General features: G+C 39.2%; 2 protein-coding genes and 1 long non-coding RNA gene across 8 annotated transcripts in view; 1 reads left to right on the top strand and 2 right to left on the bottom strand.

Moving 5' to 3' along the window:
- macrod1 (mono-ADP ribosylhydrolase 1) overlaps nt 1-14,019 on the bottom strand; it is a 188,455-nt gene that overhangs the window by 140,607 nt on the left and 33,829 nt on the right. The window lies entirely within an intron of this gene.
- Nucleotides 1-14,019, top strand: part of flrt1b (fibronectin leucine rich transmembrane protein 1b) — a 54,168-nt gene that overhangs the window by 33,124 nt on the left and 7,025 nt on the right. For 2 of the 3 annotated variants that reach the window (XM_015033613.1, XM_015034356.1), the window contains exon 2: nt 11,924-12,889. The gene's annotated coding sequence lies outside the window, so the exon portion shown is untranslated. The remainder of the gene's footprint in view (nt 1-11,923; nt 12,890-14,019) is intronic. The other variant, XM_015035126.1, reaches the window with a different exon arrangement.
- On the bottom strand, nt 6,693-8,738 carry LOC106951751 (uncharacterized). The gene is made up of 2 exons (XR_001425904.1): nt 6,831-8,738; nt 6,693-6,741 (listed from the first exon to the last, which is right to left on the bottom strand). It is a non-coding gene; the product is annotated as an uncharacterized LOC106951751 (long non-coding RNA).

Raw genomic sequence — 14,019 nt, 5'->3', positions numbered from 1 at the left:
CGCAATGAATACACGGGCGTAATATGCATAAGCACACAACACAGACGCCGAGTCGGGCATTAACACCGACACACGTGTGCACATGTGCTGCAGGAGAGGCCAGCAGTGAACAATAGACCGGCTGACAATGGGGCTCAGAGGAGTTCTCTCCGCCGTATTAATATTCAGAAGAGCGGATGTTGAGAGAGTGTGCGTGTCAGCAGGGACGCATGCTCATCAACCCCACTAACACCGAGGTTAGGCAGCCACATGATTACAAAGTACTCAGACTTTGAATCTCTCAGTGCTGCTCCTTTTGCTTCTGTGTCCTAGCTCCCTGCAGCGGACGGAGAGCGCAGACGATCTTTGCTGGTACAAATTATTCCAATCAGGCCTATTAAGGGAAAGGTGGAGAGAAATGGAGGGTAGATTTTTGTCAATTTCTTGCCATCCGTCCACATCAGTGTCAATTATGTGTAATGCAGCAAGAAAGAAAAGGAAGCCTTTTAGACAAGTAAAAGATTTTATATTTTCATCTGTTAACCTTTTCACTGAGAATTCATTAGTTTCTCATGCAGAAGTTTATGATAGGACAAAGAAATATGTGAAAGTGGCTTTAAAGGACCTTACAGTGAAGATAATACACCCAGCTCACAAAAATGAGACAAGATTTCATAATTATTTCCAAGAATGCAAGAATAAAAACAATCCAGAACCCCCATTTTTTTTTGTTTTCCTAGTAAGAGTAAAGGCTTTGAAATCTTTAGCTGCATTTCAAAGAATCTATAATGAGTGTAAAATCCCCATATCTGGATTTTTATTTTTTTTATTTTTTGCTTGTCTAATTCCAAGGTCCTGATGCCAAACAAACAAACAAACAAAAAACAACAGAATAGAGGTTGTAATAATCTCTGCACTGTGTAGTTTAGCAGAAAATCACGTAACAAATCAGATGCCAACTTCAGCAGCATCAGCAGCTTTACTGGTGAGCTCCTTGCCTGATATATAAATTGAAGGGGTGGAGGCTTATGCAATGTTTATGTAACACAGGGTTGTCAGCAGCCTGAGTATTCGTCTCAGTATTCATCGACTATGTCAACAAAACACTTATTTTCTTTCCAGCGTCAAAACACGAGTCTCAAACTCAGATTCAACAGTGTTTCAAGTCTAAAGCCCTGGCCTTCGTATCCAGGGCTCACTAAATTAGTTTGCACTTACAACATGTCAACATAAAGCCACATGACGAGAGCTGATGGACAGCTCTTTGAAAAACAGAAACTGACGAAAAATATTCTGGCATTTTGAATATTGCAAAATATGTTTTTGCATGAAATCCACAGTGTAGCCCTAATTTTTCAGCTTTCAACCCAAAGCACTCAGGGAGAGAGACGTGTAACTTAAACTGTGTAGACTGGGAAATGAGGTGCAATTGACTGACTTTTACTGGTCCATAACGCTTTAAGGTTTTCTTTGAGATTATTTCTGCTTATTAAAATATCCCAATGACTATGAAACATAGAAAGTTTGCTGTAATTTATTTTTTGAGTCCAACAGAGAATAGAGAATGACAATGTATTCCCATTTATGGATTGAATCATATATCCCTTATCGCTATCTGAATTGAACTAAACATTCAGTTTAGCTGATATGTTTATAGACAGAAAAAAAGTTTTCAGTTTTATTATACACAAAAAAAGCAAAAGGAAACAATTGTTTTGTATTTCATCTGCTTATCATCAATCATTGCAATTTTTCAGTAAATCTGGCAAAATGTAAGACCTCAGGAATCCTCTTAATCATCTTAAGACCAATCGCTGTTTTATAGCTCTCTTAATTAGAAACCGATCTCTCCTAGAGATCTAATAATGGAAATCAGATGGCAACACAAAAAGTGAATATTTTTCGATACAGTGAATGCAGCATGCTGAACACTACCACATTATGCTGACAACAACCCTGCTGTGTGGGAGTCGTTACTGTACGATGAAGACTGTACAGCGATTTATAGCATCAGCAGGGTGGTTGAGCTGAGGAAGAATGGACATGGAAAGCCATTTTAAGAAAACTATCTTCTGTGAGAGAGCGAGAGAGAGCAAGACGTGCAGCAAACAGTAAGCTGACTATTAGAGCAAAGTTGCTCCATTCTAGTCTTTTGACATTTCAACCTCTGCTTGCTATTTAACATGATGGACTTGGGAAAATGTTTGCAGTGTTGTTTGAGAACTACCAGTCTGAGCTAAGGGAATGTTGCACTAATTGTTAATAACTTCTACTAATACATGTTTAAATCATGAACCCCGTGATCCTCATTTTGTTTGAAAATAACTGTAAAACCCTGTTGAAGAGCAACTGTTCCCTCACGCAGTGGTGTGATGTTGCCTCTGCTCATCAAACATAAATGTATACTGTAGATGTACGTATTGACCATCTTCCAATGTTATAGCGCCTACAAGGAATCGAGTCAGCTAAAATCGGCATTGGCAGGTCAAAGCTGTACATAAATCAGAGGTGGAAGATTGGCCATAAACAGCAGATATGAATATCCTGGATATGTATCTATCCACATTGTTCCACCATCTGGAACCTGTAATAATATAAATCACTTAGAGCTCAAATTTGCGCATCTGCACACCCTCCTGTAAACAGACTTCTTGCCACTTCTATTTGCTATTCATGCAGTCATCAGCAGCACTAAGGTGTCCATGCCGTTATATTACCGTCAGTTCACTCAGCCATCTTGTTGTCACCGGGTGTCTCTGCCTTCACTCAGCTGAGGAAAATAAATAGCTAATATTTCATCATTACTATTCAAAGCAAAAACTGTGGGTGAATGTTCACACAGGCCACAGTGAAAGTCACACAGTGCTGAATGGCTGAAGGCTGCACAGTTGTCACTGGCTGGAAAACAAAAAGCAGAGCGATTTCTGTCCCCATGAGGAACAGGACATTTCTGTGAACTGTGTTATGCGTAAAAAAAAAAAAAAAAACCAAGAACGTAAGATAAGATGTGGCAGGGTCAAGGAGTTATTGTTATTGACCAAAGTAGTACGGGGTCGCTGGAGTATGAGAACCTGCTCTTTTCTTCCATCGTTCATCTTCTTCTCCACATACTGGTGTTCGTATAAGTAAAAGAGAAAGTACATATATTTTTTTCTTCCAGGTCTGCCCGTCAAATAATACATATAGACAACTTTACAGTTTACTATTTAATTTAATAAAATCTAATCTAAATGTTGCATTACCTTATACACGCTTGAATTCACCTGAGAAGAAGCTAAATAAGACAACAAATATACTCCAGGAGTAGACACCAGTGAATCAAACACTTATTTAGCTCTTCATTGCCTCTATAGTCTGCTCTAATCTCTAGTATTCTGGCATAAAGCTGCTCAAAGGAACAATTCCCGAATGAAAGCCAGATTTATTTCAACCTTTTTATAGCATCAGAGTAAAGGGCTTTGATGATAGTGAAGAGATCAGATATTCATCTCCCACTGGGATGCAGTAATCGAACAATACTTAAGTTTATAAATTAAAAAGATTTAAACCCTCAGTGATTCAAAGAGAGGTGGTTGGTTTGTAGTTAAGATGCATTCATTGTGTGATTGATTGGACCTGGTGGAGTCAGAGTGATGGCAGGATTACAACGTGAAACTTTCAATTTACCAGTCTGTCCATGCTCCGAACCTCAATATTGATCACGAGATGCATCATGACCTGAATATCCTGAAAACAAGCTGCTGAGAGTAGAGCTACCTGCATAGGGGGGAGAAACTCAACCTTACAGAGAAGGCGAAGAGCTCCATCATGCATTCAGTCTCTTTATGCTGCAATATATATGGTGACAGTTGTTTAATGATGCATAAAAAGTTTTAGAATAAGAGATGGCAAGGTGGTCAAGTTAAAGGAGCAGCAACAACATTTTTGACAATGCCAAAACAGGGCAACAACCTGCTGGGGTTGACAGAACCGACAGAGAGTTGTCTCTGTGTCTCCGAAACAAAGAGACAGAGAACGCATACGTTCTCTGTCTCGTATACGCTGATGTCAGTTAAAATGGTTCATGATGACAAGAGAAGCTCACTCATTACAACCAACCTACGCACAGAGTAGATGGACTACAGCAGCAGAAACCACACCCGATGCCACTGATGACAACTAGGGACAGAAAACTGGATCTTCAATCCTTTCACAAAATTGGACAATAACCAAGTGACAAAATGTTGCCTAGCTCAGTGAGTCTCAGCAGTCAGCTGGCGGTGTAAACCTGAAACTATGGATGCAACCTGCCTCGTATGAGTGAGTGATTCAGGCTGGTGGGGTGTTGTACTAGTACTATTACGGAGTTATTTTCTCAGCACGGTCTGTGCCCCCAAGTACCACTTGAGCCCAGTTGAAACACCACAGCCTACCCAAGCATTGTTGTTGTCACCAGATCTCAATTTAACAAAGCCACTTTAGGATGTGGTGAACATGTAGAGTCACATAATGGGAGTGCAAAGCACAAATCTGCTGCAACTGAGCGATACTATCATGTCAGTATGAAACAAAGTCCCCAAGTAATGTTTCCAAAACCTTGTTGAACCTGTGGTTTGAGGAAATAAGGCAGTTCTAAAGGGGGAAAAAAAATGGTTCAACCTGCTACAAGGTCTGCCTAATAAAGTGACAACAAAGTGGACATGCCAAAGAGTTTTGTGGGAAAATTTACACGCCATGCATCTTGGGTGGCATGTTTATTAGAAATGTGGGAGACACAATGCCAGACAGTAACCTCCTGCCCTTTCCTCTAACCTTCCACACACCTTGATAAACATTTTATAAACTCACGTCTGTCTAAATGTTTTTGACTCTTGGCTGCCTGCTTTTCTCATTCATGCACTCCCCCCCTCTCCATCTCCATCTCTCTATGCCTGGTTTGACTTCTTAAAATCCCTGACAGAAAGTTTGAAGGGCAGCCTTAACTTTATGTACCCGTCAGGATCTAATGGGTGATGGCAGCGAGCTGTGGGGAAATGCTGCTGATCTTCAGCAGGCACTTACAGGCACCAATACAGGCAGATATTTTGTATGCAGTAGATAAAGATTAGCGAAGGGTGTAAGAAAGGTTGGACCTCAGAGCAAATCATATTACAGGAGGTCGTTTTAAACTAACTGCTCTTAATATTCAAGGTGACCGCTGCTCTTTATACACAGCTAATGATGCTAAATTATACTTTAATTCAGCTTTGGAACTCAAGAAGAACAATACACTTCAATGTAAACACAAACATCAAAAAATATTTAGAGAGGAGTGTGTTTACCATTGTGGTGCATCATTAGAGTTTGGAAAGTCTGACTTTTTACTATTCTTGCAAAGTTTTTCTTATGTGTTTCCTTTTAATATGATAATTGTTTTGATCTGGTTTAAGGTCATGCCTACAGACATGTTAGCTTAGCAACTGCAGTCTTCCTCAATGAAGTAATCTTGTTGTTTGCACATACAGATTGGGGTTTGATGTTGTTCAAATAAACAATCATCCCTGGGAAGCACTGCAGCATATTAGGGATCAAGGTTTACCAGGAGAGATTACCTCTTTAAATGGCATGAGCGTGTTTTGGTTTCCCAAAAATAACATGTTGAACGATCAGATCACAGCAGTTTTACACTTTAGCTCAATCCTCCGTAAATTAACCTTAGAGAGAAAGAAGCTCTGGTTCTTTTGAAAGCACTGCTGTTAATACAGGGAGGATTTTCTCTTCTCTGACAATAGTTTTCATTAGGGCTGTCCCAATTACAATACATTCCACTGATACTGATCTGAGTCATCACATTAAATTAATGTCATGTATAGGTTTGAGAACTACAGCTTTAAAGTGCAGTAAAAAGCACACAGCATATGTGACAGCAGCCTTCTTCATGGTCTACATTTGTATTGTGACTGCATCCCACTTAACTAATTTATCGTTGCTAATCTAGTGCATGCAGTCTCAGTATTTCTCGAGAGCGACAGATATTTTGTACCAAGTGGAGTTTCAACAGGACAGAGTTTTGTTTCTACAGATAAATCTAACCAGATAAATAAGGCTGTCTTCAATAAACGTGTATCTTTATCTTGCTGACTGTGCTTTTATATGAAGCATTTGACTTAAAGTTATGACTTGTTTATGACCTGTTTTGATGCTAGTGGTTGATAATTAGGCTAGTTGCAAACATTAATATGGTTCCAGGTAATCGCATACAAACAGATGTTTTTTTTTTTTTTTCTCTTATTTTTCTCCTGCTCTATAAACTTTTCTTTGATGACTGATGTTTCGGCTGCTTTGGTCTCCAACTGTCTGAATACAACATCCAGAACAGGTTACATGACAGACATACAGAGGCTACAGCCTCCGGTGCATACTCTCATTCTGTCATGTCAGATTCTAATTTCTTCACCCACATGCAGAAACACAACAGAGAGCACTAGTTTTTATTGTGTGAGGTTTATTGTAAGCAAAACAGGAAGAAGGCAGGTGACATGGGGGGCATGGATCTCCTCTCACGGCTGACTCCAGAATTCTGAGCACAGGAGGACAGGGAGGGTTAATTCTGGTTCAGTTTGGAATCCTCAATGCAACAAAACGGAGTCGGTGGACCTACTTGGGCTTGGAGCGGGTCCGAGCCGGGAGGGGAAAGGGCGCCTGGGGAGTCCGGGGTTGATGGTGGGAGGTGGACGGCAGAAGAGGCGGCGTCGGAGTGCGGACGGGCGGACAGGGATTCCACAGCACAGCAATCTCGGATCTCTGAGGGAGAGACACAAAGGTTCACTGAGAACTTGTCTAGACTAAATCACAAAAAAAAACAGAGGTGTGAACTCTGGGGCCTGTAGTACCGAACATTGGTGACACTCTGGCAGTGAAGTGACGGTGACTCCCTCCTCTTATAGGAGCTGACGAGATTGGCATCAGGTGTGTTGGGACCCGAGCTGAAGGCCAACCCTCCAGGCAAAACCTCAGGACGCCCTCTGGTGGACAAAAGATGAACAACCCCACCATCCCAAAACCCTGGATCCCCACACATTCATTGTACACAATATAGGGAAAACACAATCTTCAGTTCATTTTAATTTATCATGCAATTAATTATTTATTGGTTATTGTGACAGGTCTAGCTATGACTGTTATAAACTGGTCTACCAAATGACAGATGCATGGCTCACTGGGGGTACAACAAACACAAAATCATAATCATAGGTACACCAAGGGTTGAGTTTTAGCAACACCTTGATTAAGGTCTTGTTCTGATAATTAGCGTCACATATCAGTCTATTTTCACCAATGCTCCTGATGTTAACTGGTTATTTACACAATGATGTCTGATCAATACAGTGTTGAGTGAGTGTCTAGGCACTGAGTAGTGGCTTTCTACCCCGTCTTCCATATTTCTGAAATGCTGTTTGATGACCATAGATGATGAATGTGCTTTGTGTGGTATTTTTACTTAAGAATTAAAGAGAAATTAAGTATTATCTTACAATAAAATAATATGTACAATATGAAATATTTATATTTGGAGCATCAAAATAAATTCTCAAATGAGTTTACTTTTTCATCCATAAAAGTTATTTGTATATAGATAAACAATTTACTTAGATTTACTTAAAGTATATTATTTTTCAATTTTCTTTGATTGTTTATTTTATTTACCCAAACAGTATTATGAGTTAATCACTTTGTCTCTTAGTTCCAGGTGTTCTGTATGTTTCACTACTTGAGACTTGTTAAGATTTCTTAAAGACCATTTCCTAAAGACATTGTAAGATCTGCGAAAGTTACTGCCTAACAATTTATTCAAGTTTAATATAACTGCGTATATAACTGTGCATATGTAATATGCTATAACTGTATAATTTTATTTTATTTTGTTTGGACTCCTAGTAGTTTTAAACTTAGGTTACCTAATTTCAACACATTCAGACAGTATGCATTAAGTATCACGAAGGTTACTTATTCTTACAATCTAGCCAGCTATAGAAATCTCAGTTTTCAAGCCAAATCTAATTAAATCTATATTTTGCTATGAGCCTGTTAGTGAATAACATGAGAAAATTTGATTGCAGTTGCCAAAAATAAAATACAGCTATTTTACCAGAAACTACTCGTGGTTAATAAAATAAAAGAAGAAACTGTTGCGAGAATAAATAAAAAAATGTCAGACTTATCCATAAAGGCTTAGTATGGAAAATATGAACATATTTCAGAGCCCAAGTTCCTACAGAGACCCTGTTACTCCTGAAACTCTAATGAGATGTTTTAAACACCCTAATTACTTTTACTGACTTCTGTAATATCTCTGTTGATGTTACTGCATTTTTATGCCTATTATCGTTTCATTATAACTCATTAATGTCCATTTAATATTATTTTCTTGTCAATATTTTTAAATGCCTTAGCAGTATATTTAATCACTTTATTCTTTTTGTAAGCTATATATCATCCTATGTTTAAACTAACTTTTATATTCTTGGAAGTATTGATTAGGTAATTTCTTTAATCAATCAATCCAATTTGTATAGCATACTTCAGTTCAAGGCAGTTCAAAGTAATTTACATTATAAAAACACACAAAAAAGCCACAAAATACACCATACAGTCAGCAATTGAGAAATCAGAAACAAAAATTACATTTTAATGAGTGGCATCATCAAAACTATCAATACACATCAAACACGTTGGTCAATGTTCCATTTATTATGATTCTAAAGCAACCATAAACAGGTGACATTTTAGTTTTGATTTAAAGAAACTCAGAGTTTCAGTTGTTTTGCAGTTTTCTGGAAGTTTGTTCCAGATTTGTGGTGCATAGAAGCTGAATGCTGCTTCTCTTTAGTCTTTAGTCCCCAATATGTTCTTTCTATGTAAATTACATTTTTCAAACTATGTTTAGCCTTCTGTCCCAAATGAATCTGCTTTCATCACATATTTCAGCTTCACTCTGCACATAGAAATCAGTTTACAATCCACAAACTGGATATCACATTGCTGCTGTTTTTATGAATAGGACAATTTATATCACTACATAACCGCTTTCTATAAATTGCGCCCAGTAAAATGCATTCTTTCCCATCTGTTTAACCAGGGATGCTGCTGAATGTAAAACAAAAATGCACACACATACCGTCACCTTGAATCTACACTGTCAGGCGTTCAGTTTAGGCATTAAGCACCCTTTCTGAAGGGTGCTTAATGCCACACACAGGCTCTGGCTTTAGTCTGTTAAACAAATCCTTCTCAGCTTCATCGTGTGTCCTTCAGGAAGGAAAATGAGGACAGTTTTATTTGTTTCTGTTTGCGTTTTTGCAAACTGCATAAAAATCTCCCAGTTGGCTTTGTAGTCTACTTACTGTGGGATGAAGTGAACGGACGAATGTGAGCAGCGGAGCAGTTAATGGCTTCTGATGAATTTGTCTCTGTGTACTCTGTGTGTGCCTGATGAAAACCTTATATTTCTAAAACCAGTGTTCACCAGGGGTTTCATTTTGCTCATAAGATACAGGCACTTAGCGAGTGGTGGTTAATGAAAGCTCCTCAGCAAAAAAGAACCGACATAAAACATGTCGTTTGCTTAATGGGAGGTTTGTTGTCCGCTGGGAGCGTAATGCTGTACATATGCAGTGTTGACCTTCAAGAAGCATTTTCACAATGTACTTAATTTTAAAAGGTAAAATCGTTCTGAGGGGGATAATTATTTAGCCATTTTAGTTCTCCATATTGTGCCAACAGTGAAACTCAACATTATATCTTGGCGTTGCTTAAAACACAGCTGGTATTTAAAAAAACAAACTGAAACTCGAAAAGAAAAAAATTATCTATATATCTTAGGAATAGCATCCAAACTCCATCACCAGAATTTAAATACTGCAGGAGCAATAAATTAGAATATCATCCAGATGTTACTTTATTTCAGTAAATAAATTCAAAATGTTGTTTGAGAAGTAGTGGTATAGGAAATCCCAAATGCCAGCCTACTCAAAGTGTGTCCATTATACCTACTCTATGGTTGGTCAGGACTCCTTTAGCATGAATTACTGCATCAGTGCAGTCCAGGGGTCTGCTGAGGTGCTAAGGAATCCCAGGTTCATTTAATAGTGCCCTTCAGCTTTTCTGCATTGGTTCTGGTGGCTCTTCTTTTTGACCCCATAGATCCTCTATGGGGCTCAGGTCAGGCCAGTTTTCTGTCCGTTCACATGCAGTGAATGGACATGGTCATGCTCACTAAAGCAGGGGTTGGTACTGTTGGCAGTGAGGGCAGGTTCCAAGTCCTGTTGGGAAATGAAACCAGGATCCCCATAAAGCCCATCAGCAGAGGGAAGCACAAATTGCACTGACATCACCTGATAGACGATGGCACTGATTTTGAACTCAGTGGACCAACGCCAGCACACTTTGGCAACTTCCCACTGAACCTTAAGGAACTTTAATTCTCTGGCTCTTCATTCCTCCTCAAGAGTCTGAGACCTTGATCTCCAAATAAAAAGTTAGACTGAATTTATTCTGAAGACTCTGGACCAATGAGTAACAATCCTGTCCACACTTTAGATGTCCTCTCTGGTCTTAACTTAAGGATTGTGACAGTAGAAGCCAACATATTGGAAACACACGGATTTAATAATTTTATCCACAGAGGACTCTCGCACTGAGAGGTAATTCCTGCTGCCTTTTCGGACTATAAGCGCCTATGCGGATTACTTCCTGTTCCTCCAGATGTGGAATGATGGGGAATGGACTGTCTGAACAGCCGAAGCTTTCCTCCAACATGTCATTCTTCCAGTCCTCTCACATCACCATTTTTGGATTAGACTCTGCCGGAAAGACAACCGTGTTCTACAGACTGCAGTTCAACGACTTTGTGAACATGGTGCGGACCAATCGCTTCAACTTCAGTTCAGTTTACTGAAACTAAAATAGTTCAGTTTCAGTAAACTGAACTGGCAACCAAATCCTTTTAATTTGAAGAATTGGCCAGACCTTTCCTGGTATCTAAGTTTTCTTCAGAAAATGTTCTATTATTTATTTACAACAAAAAAAATCAGTAATATACAGGAGTGTTTACTCCAGAAAAAAAAATCTAAGTTTATACCTCTGTGAGTCTGCTTTGGTTCAGTTTACCCTCTGACCACCTCTTCCAGTGCCTTCCAGGTCATAACTGACTTACCAGAACAGCGACTACTGGGGATGCGGCTGCGCAGCAAACATGACCTTGCCATGCAGTGAGACACAGTTGGGGACACTAGTCAGCAGTGACAAAAGTTTAAAAGTAAAACACGGTGCTGGCCTTTCTGTAAATAAATCAATGACGCCCAGCAGTAAAGCCTTGTTCTCCCAGGTGGATAATGGTTTTTATGGGTCATTTAAGAAGCTAATCAGTGATATTTAATTGACTGTAGCTGAACGATAGACCTTTCATCAATGCTGCTTGTGCCCTCACCTCTGGCCCAAAATCAGCTTGGGTGGGCTTGAACAATAATAATGCTGGTGTAAATAACACTGGATAACCAGCCAAACTCCCTTACCTGGCAAAAATAAAACAAGAGCGGCAACTTAAGCTTATGTGTGGGAAGCTTATCAAAGACATGAATTTTAATTAATAAATTCATATGAAAAAACAAGAAATAAATGGCAAAAAAAGTCATGCTTCTGTATCTGGTTTGTGTATGTATCAAGTTGAACAGTTCATTTTGTTGTTAATGTAGGGGTACATTTACAAAGTTATAGTTATTTCTGATTATTATTATTACCACTACCATTGTTTTTAAATATCAGTATCATTTTATTATTAAAATAAATGGATTAAACAAATCCATAGCTAAATAACGGCAGCAATAAAATACTAGTAAAGTAATAAAAACAAATATTTATTCAGGCTCGTTTCCTTTCTCTCCACATGAATTCTAATTTCTCTTTCCAATCTGCTCTGTCTTTTCAGATGATTGACGGCCATCCCAACCAGCGGCTGATCTGCTGAAGTGAAGGATTTTAAAGAGACCGCAGCAGAACTCCTCATTGGAGCTCCATACCTGCGCTGCTCCAGGTGGATTGAATACAGAAGTGAATATCCACTGAATTTTCAGTTGATTTGTGTAAACTAAAGAGGATAGTTGGACTAAAACTGAGGGACAGCGGAAGAGGCTCTGTCCATCATATCCTCTTAACATCTTTATTATTATCATCAAACTGTGACGTTTATATAATCATAATTGTGCTTGTAAAACCTAAACAAGAGATCAGATTTTCTCCTTTGAGGACTATTTGCTGCTTCTTCTCATCTCTCTCCCCAACTGCGCATCAATTAAAATTACAACCTGCCTCTTCAAAGCAAGTGTGACATGGCACTGTACTATTTTAGCATGACCTAGTGCTTGCATGGGGATCCAGGATTGCTTTTGACTTCCAAGGAGGACCCTTAAGCTCCCAGCCATCCTCTGACTGCCTGCCTGCCCGCCCTACTGTAGCATTTGGGTGTGGAGGGTTTGTTTCAGAATTAAACCTCTGGACACTCAATGAAGATGACTTAAGTTGGCAGGCCTGAAAGCTCCATACCCAGAAAGAGAGAACAAGCTTGGCAGGAGGACTAACACCCACCCAACACACACCAATGTGGACGCTGTGGCGGCTTTGAGCCATGCTGATATTGCTACTTGTGGAGCCCTGGAGAACAGGCTATCATCATCCCTATCATCTTTCACCCAAGCTGAGGAAGATTCAACAGCCCAAAGGAAAGAGGCTACACATCTGAGCGATTCAAAGAAGACTGTGAAACTGTGCTAACACAGAGAGATCCAAAGCAGCATCCTCAATCACACGCACAGACACTCTAATACTCTTCTCCACAAATCCCTGATACAGGAAAAACAAAGCTGCGGCGGACGTGAAAGACACAGAGACTGAGCAGGTTAGAAAGCCCTCGGCAATCACACACCGGGTCGATCAGACCTTTTACACACACGTCTTTGCTGTGCTTTCATCACATTGAGATTCACTACACCTACAGGTCGTTTTCTGCTGCATGATAAGAAAAAAAAAATACAAAGACACACAAAGGCTCAGTGCTTCAAGGATGACCTTTCCTAGAACCTGTTTTAACTGTGGGGCATGTTGGTCGGCACACATCAAGTCAAAAAGTTGAGGTGCGCCAAGAAACTGGTTGATTATACAATCCACTAACCCTATCAATGGTTGATCTCTTTTCTGCCACACCTAAACTGTAACAAGCTACACTGATAACAGTCTTCAGTGTGGAACTCTTTTTCAATATTAGTGAGAAGTTGAAAATACATTCACAGAAACAATAAAAGGGGGAGGAACATTCAAGAAAAACTATTTTTTGTGGAGGCCTGCTGACCATCATTCAGGTTGCTACAAGATAGGAGAGACGTCAGACAAAGATTTCCTCCTGACTAAATGCAAAAATGCTTTTTTTAAGTGAAAATTTCATTTATTACAAAACACATATCCAAACCAACCCAGACCAACGTGTAAACTGGTTTTTGCACTCCTTCTGGTAAAACCTACCATGAAATGTTTCTGATAGTTGGCAAAAAGTGAAGAAATTTTTGTTTGATCTTTGTTTTAATTCAGCCAAATCAAAGGATTTTAGAACCAACAGCCCGTTTCACATCTTAGTAGTCTGGACTTTGACTAGACCTCCCCAAACCATTTTTTTTTTTACTTTTTTTTGGTATTTTGCTTTTAAGCATTTAGAGATTGACTTTGTGGAATTTTGATCGCTAACAAGCTGCAAAACACAAGTTTGTTTAAACTCGATGTAAGGATCTGATGACCTGACAGCAGAAGTCATGATATAATAGGTTTCAGCAAGTTGTCCAAGACTGGAGGAAACAAATTAACACCACAGATCACACTACAATCACCATGTTTGCAGACGTAACGTTTTCTTCCCCTTGAAATGCTGTTATACTCTTTCACAGCTCTATATGGCAATAAATCTGCTCAAACTTGAAGCTGGACACAACTCGTTTACTTTGAATGGATCTTGCAAAAATTAAACGAGTATCTGGTGAT

The sequence above is a fragment of the Poecilia latipinna genome, unplaced genomic scaffold (genome assembly GCF_001443285.1).
Source record: "Poecilia latipinna isolate Pla-1442-1.1 unplaced genomic scaffold, P_latipinna-1.0 Scaffold0, whole genome shotgun sequence".
In the NCBI taxonomy this organism is placed as follows: Eukaryota; Metazoa; Chordata; class Actinopteri; order Cyprinodontiformes; family Poeciliidae; genus Poecilia; species Poecilia latipinna.
The sequence above is the reverse complement of the archived record's forward strand: the minus strand, read 5'-3'. Positions and strand labels throughout refer to the sequence as shown.